Raw genomic sequence first — 7,018 nt, forward strand, 5'->3', positions numbered from 1 at the left:
ATTGTGATTACAAAGGCAAGGTAAAAGAGCTTCCCAAGGTGTACCCAGAGTTCAGTACATATGAGCTTGAAGGTGGGAAAGGTATGGAAGGGATGGAGCAAAAATACGAGGGCAACATTTGGACAAAGCCACAAACGCAAACTAGGGCCAATAAAACTTTTGTTCTTAGGAAGAGCTTCTGCGGGGGAACCTTCCAGTGCATGAATGAGCACTGCTCCTTTAGGACACGTATGAATCAACCAAACAAACTCCATTGGAATGGGCAGCTGATAAAATCTCCAAAATATGGGAATTTAGCAATTGGGAGCTTCGGGAACCTTGAGTGTTTTTTCTGCAAGCATGTGCCAATGTGTCTTAAAGAATGTCCTGCATGTGTCTATTATTTTATGCCAAAAGAATCAATGCATAGCAGACTATTTATTCATTATAGCAAACATACACACATGGTTTCCAAGGGAATGTGCCGAGCATCGATACGAAATATCAAGGCCTTTGTAGCACGTGCAGTGGGCATCGACCACAACGCTGGGCCCAGAAAGGTACAAATGATTGTGGCAAGGGAGGTGGTTCTAAGAGCATTCACTGATGATGACAAGGCACAGGGAGAATTCATGACAGAGAGGGAGCTACAGGAGATGTCGCAAGAGTTGCAAAGTTTGATAAATGTCAAAAAGTACGTAGGAAGTGCAATTTAGCAAAGAATAGTATGCAATTATCATCTTTAATACACTAAGTATGCTTTATGAATGCAGGGTGAAGCAGATGGTAATGCAAACACAAAAAACAACACGGCCTCTGGGTGAAGGATATGAAGCCATTCTTAATCTAAAAAGAACATGCCATTTTGAGTTCTTCCATGGCTCTCGATTTCCATTGCAAGCCACCACTACTACTGAGCGTTGCTTTATCTTTAAGATGTCTACTACTGGACCTGGTTCTGGGATTGACATTGTTCGGCGAATGGACAAGGATGGTAATGGGGATCTTAATCAAGCATGGGTCTGCTTTGATCATGTGCATCGAGTGGATACTGGATGGCATACAATGGGAGCACATGTTTATGACCACATGTAAGTTACAAGCGATAGAGAGCATTGCTTAATTTGTGTCTTTAATATAACTCTGTTTTCATTTGTGGCATGCAGGATTGGTGAGCTATTGACAATAACAACTTGTGAATTTAGAGAAGAGGATGAGGATGCTCAAGTCATGTTTTGGGAAAATATGAATTTGGTAATGGTGGAGCACACAGGGAAGGTAGCAAATTTTTTTGGGTTTATGGCGGATGAGGCTGGCGCTAACTGGAATGCAGTGAGACGTGTCTTCAACGACGGAAAGGAGATGATTGAAAGGGAAAGGTCATGTTTATGGCATTGGGAAGACAACCTTCGTGTCCACACGCAGAGGTACATCTATAGCCCACATCAAGAAAAGCACAGAGAGATGTGTGAGAAGTGGAGGACTGCCCCAAACAAAGAAAGTGCCCTTCAGTAATTTCGCAGGATACGAGCATGGTGGGCAACTGGCAAGGCAGCTGATAGAAACATCCCTAAGCTTCTTAGCTGGTTGAGTTGGTGGCACTATAGGGTTAGTCGATGGGGTCATTTCATTTTAAAGGTAATGTTTGTAAGAGATTATTCATTGTATTATTGTGTGCCTCCTACTAATGTGCACTGCATTGTTTTTAATCAATTTCTACCACTCTCTTGTAGGATGGAGAGCCTATTGTCAATTCTCTTGTCCCAAGGACAAATATGTCAGAGACCAAGCATGCAAGCTGGTTGGCAGGGGAGGGGTATAGGCAAAAGATTAGTCTTTATGATGCTTGTGTGACAGATCTAATCAATGCTTACTTCCAATGTGCCAGACAACTGGCTTTCTTGGAAGGAAAATACACAGGTTGTGGGCCTACATTGGAGCTTTTGGTTGAGAGAGCTCTTTCTCGACAGAAAGCAAGTCTATCCCCAATAGCTACCTCACGAGCAGTGGATGATGCAGTGTGGCGGGGACCCCTATGTTTTCAAATAGGGTAAAATTCAAGGGTGAGAATAAAACTATTCGAGCCAAAAGGCCACTACACGACTCGACAGAAGAAAACTTTGGCAACTCTAGCCATAGGCCTGAGTTTAACTATGTGACAAGAGAGAGGTTAGAGCCTGCAATAGAGGTCGATGAGCAATGCAAAGTTTTAGAGAGCCTTGTGCATGATACAAAGTGGGCCTTGCGGAGGATACCAACAGTGAATCGAGTTGAGTGCAACCACTGGGCATCAGGGAAAAAGTGTAGCTCAAGGTTGCGAGGGGGTGATGTCAGTCCTTGTTTTTGGAGTGATTGTCAACTATCCTCCTGGAAAAAGGAGAAGTATTGCTATTTTTGTAATACAGATGTTAGGCACACTTGGAAAATTACAAAGACAATATTACATCCACCAGAGGATGTCCCTTGTGTTTGGCCCATTGCTAAAGGTACCAAGTTACAAGTGAAAGAAGCCTGCGAGCTTATTAGAGCAGGATATGACATTGGTATTCCTCTTGAGTTTTTTCTAGAAAAGGAGCTTGCAAAAGGCACTAGTGAGACAAACAAGGAGGTGAAACAATTTCCATATCGACGAGGAATTTCAAAGGCTGCATTTGGTCAAATCACTGCAGCCTTAGATATGCATGCAGAAGTTGTAGGCAGCCATATACATATAGAAGGGGTAAAGGAAACATTTACCAATGGGAGCCAAGACACACCTCTGATAGAGGTCACTATTCAAAAGAATCCAATGTGTTCATGTGTGGAGTTCAGAGATAGAGTGGCCAAGAAAAGACCATATCTTGCATGCAAGCACATATACTTTGTGTTCTTAATGATTCTTGGACAGGATGTGAACAACAATATGCATATTCATCAAGTTTGTATTTCTGAGAGAATTGTAAAAGACATGCTAACTAAGTCTATTAGAAGTCATCCTCAACAGCTTTAGGAACCTGCAACCCACTTTAGTTGAAATATGTATGGGGGTCATGTCATACCAGCTGAACCGTAGTACTTGTTTTGGAAATGTTTTGGTTATTTTATAAATTTTCCTGTCTATTGTCTTTTGTTTGCTAATGGCTCTCCAACATTGTGAATACTATAGATTCAATATCTTTTTAGCGAGCCAAGCAATATGGGTTTAATAGTGATTTTTTGTATCTGCACCATTGGTTCGAAAAAAAAATTATTGCAATGGTCATTTTAGAACATTTCATGTCTTCTTTGTTTGATTGCTACAGAATTGCACTGTGGTTCCACTCTTCTCTTTAATATTTCATGCTCGCTTAACATCATACCATGCCCCTACCTGCTCACTTTCACAAGAACATGAGCTCTACTCATTGCTTTGTGCTCGCTGCTCTTGGCTCACTTTTTGACCACCCCCTATAGACGCTTGTATCAACGCGTCTAAATGCATCTGAACTGACAGAACCCGTGTATACGCTCGTGTATGAGCGCGTCTATGTAGTCCTATACACGCGCTTTTACACGCATGTCTCTGGCCGTGATTATACACGCGCTGATACACGGGGCCGCTACTTTTTTTCACAAGTCATTTTTAGCGGCTAGGAGCGCGGATATGAGCCCGATCCCTTGTAGTGGGAGAAAAGTGCCCTAGCTTGTTGATCTTATTGTGAAGTCGATGAGCTTACCCTTGCACTGGTGGTGGTGGATCTGTGTCCACTTCTGCTGGAAAGATGGTATCAATCACTTCAGGATGCAAGGACAACCCTGTATAAAAACCGACCTCTGGAGAAGGTGGTAGAGGAAGGAGTTCTTCCTCGCTAAAATATGGCATTGGTTCTATGGGAAGGTTAAGCAAACAATTTCGATTTTGGAACTGCTCAATATAGGTACTCATAGTGATCCAAAATTGACATGTTGAGAAGGAGGGCTTGCAAGATAGGTGGTTGCAAGTCATTTATGCATGTATCCCTCCATTGTTGTGCTTGAACCTCCTCAGGTATTCTACGTTGATTTGGTCCTCGTTCTGGTATTCTCACATTAAGAAGGTTATGGCGTTGGGGTGTAATTCCCACAATTTGTTTCATTAAGCCCGTGCCATATCGTCTAAAGTAAGAGCGGCATATCCAACAAATGTGTGAAGCTTCTCCTAATACGAGTCGTGCACACTCTTGACAATGTGGAAATGGATGGGACAACCAACACTTGTGCACATTCCTATTGACTTACAAAGCTTCTCAGGTGAAGATAACCCTATAGAGGAAAAATGTGCCATTATGATGTCCATTCAGGATCACCTTTATGTGGCAAGTAAGTCCAAGGCAGTGGTAGAGGCTGTTCTCGTGGTTAAGTGCTACCAATTGTTTATTAGATTGGAAGAATAGACAATACAAATTGCAAATTGATTCTGATTGCATCTTGGGATATGCTACTCCACGAGCTTTATCATGTCAAAAGGGTGGTGTTTCTACCTTACACAACCCACTTTCAAAATCTGCTCTTGAAGCTCCAACACAAATGATGTGGATAATCGATGAGTTCTCAAGTGAGGGCCATGGCTGGCATGTTCCAACTACTCTAGTCACTGCTCAAAGAAGGCCAGGCAAGAAGGAATTATCAATTTGGCTACCCAAAGATGCGTACAAACTTGTACCATCTAGCCTAGTTACTAAGCCTCCTAAAAAGCACATCTTTTCCAAGCCTAAACCTCAGGTTGTTACTCGTTGGGTCCCAAAGCATGTTCTTAAAGCACAAGGCTATTATGAGCGTGCAACAGCACTTTGGCTTCCTAAATGCCATGGTTTACTAGAGGTAAAAGAGTGTATCAGTAAGATTCCAAAAGTCACCCTTGGTGTTCCATATCAGTGGGTGCAAAAGAAATCAACACAACCTCTTCAAGATAGGATAGGTGGTTGTGATAGCACCTACAAATCTCCTTGTGTTAACCTTCCCAAAACATGTATTGAAAGACCAGTTGTCCCAATTTCTCCTTATTACACAATTCCACCATCAACTTGTGTACCTAAGACAAATCCAACTTTACATGAGTTTAATTTGAGCATAGATACTAGCACTTCAATGCCTAAATCCTCTTATCTTGCTCAAATTCCTCGACAATTACTAACCTTCCCACCTCTTAAGAAAGACATACCCAAAACCAAAGATAAAGCATTAACACTACAATTGAAGCTCTTTGGTAGATCAGTGTTTGAATAGTCTCACATTTACTAATGTGGTTCCTTATGCCTTTAGAGGATTGTGTTCTTTTTCAGATGATCTTATCTACAATGTTTTTGATTGGGATTGTAATGATGGATATATGTGTTTCTAAATTTCATTGTTCTACGACCAGATACCTCCTGAGATATACTTGGCGAGATACATGTCCACCATGCATTGACCCTGATAGTACTCAACCTGAACATCGCGGGGGTTATAGTGCTCCTCCTTTTCAAACTCATTCTAGGTACTTTTATGCTCCCTTAGGTGAAAATTGTTGTGGGCATCACTTTGTCACTTTATTCTATTTGTCAAACGAAAGAACATTATAATCTGCACCAGAGTCAATTAAGGCAGAGACAAAGTAGGTAGTCTCGTGAAGATGAAGACACACTTGAATATTGAAAGGATCGACATATTATTCATCAGTAGCCAACTGTAAGGCCAACATAGAAGCTTTGCGACGCTCCTTGGCTTTTGCAACTCTAGCTTTAGCCTCTTCTTGAGCCTGATGTTTAAGTAGGTCATGTGCTTCTTTCCGTGTTGTGTGTGCAGCATGCATTTGTTGAAGCATGGCTTCAATTAATGGTTCATTGTATTTCTTGAGACGACTTCCATTAATGAAGTTAGGCATTTGCTCACCTTCTAGTGTCTCTAAACGCACTGCACCACTTGGAGTAAGCTCATTAATCACAAACGGTCCTAGGCCACATTTCTTAAGCTTTCGCTTATGCTTCTTAAGTGTGTGTACAAGAGCACAAGGTCCCCTTTTTTGAATCGGCCAGTTGTTACATTTCTATCATACCATTGCTTTTGTCTCCTCTTCTCAGCATACATCCCCATTACCGCCAATAAGCGGGTCTCATCAAGCTTTTCCAATTCATCAATGCGTTGTGAAAGCTCATGACCAGTCCAGTCCAATTGTTTAGCAACTCGTAGAGTAGATACAAGAAATTCAATGGGAAGAATTGCATCTAGCCCAAAAGCAAGCTCAAATGGGGTTGTGCCCACAGATGTTTTATAGGCTGTCCTATATGCCCAAAGAACTGAGTGCAACTTTTGCTCCCAATCAGTCCTATGTCCCTCAACAATCTTTGTGAGTGCTATGCAGATAATCTTGTTAGTACTCTCAGCTTGTCCATTGGTCTGGGGATGATAGGGTGCAGAACGTTTGTGAATTACCATAAATTTTTGAAGCAAAAACTCTATGACTTCATTCACAAAGTGCACACCTTGATCACTAACGATTTCAATAGGTAAGCCATAGCGGGTAAACACGTACTCATACAAGAACTTGGCTGTGGTTCTGGCATCATTTTTAACTGTAGCCTTTGCCTCTACCCATTTGGTCAAATAGTCAGTTGCGACTATAATATATTCGGCATACGTGTGACGAGCTGGAGGTTTAATGGGACCGACAAAATCAATACCCCATTTTGCAAAAGCACGTGTGCTTAACATAGGCCGCAATGGCATATTGTCCTTTGTGATGGAAGGTCTGGTCCTTTGACAATCGTCACAACGTTTTACATATTCTTCGGCATCCATTTGTAAGGTTGGCCACCAAAGCCCAGACCACCTAATCAACTTAGCTGTGGTATTGCCCGAAAAGTGTCCACCCCCAACACCTGCATGTGCATGAGTCAAGATTTTTAAGTAGTCAGCTTCACATACACACATGCGTAAGTTGCCATCCTTGCCCCTCTTGTAGAGTTGGCCCTCTATCAGCATATAGTTTGCCGCTTCAACTTCAATAGCACGCTTTCGATGTTTAGCAATTTTTTGATCAGTATGACCATGCTGAAGATAGTCC

The sequence above is a fragment of the Cibotium barometz genome, chromosome 41 (assembly GCF_041138505.1).
Source record: "Cibotium barometz isolate CiBa-2024 chromosome 41, ASM4113850v1, whole genome shotgun sequence".
Classification (NCBI taxonomy): Eukaryota; Viridiplantae; Streptophyta; class Polypodiopsida; order Cyatheales; family Cibotiaceae; genus Cibotium; species Cibotium barometz.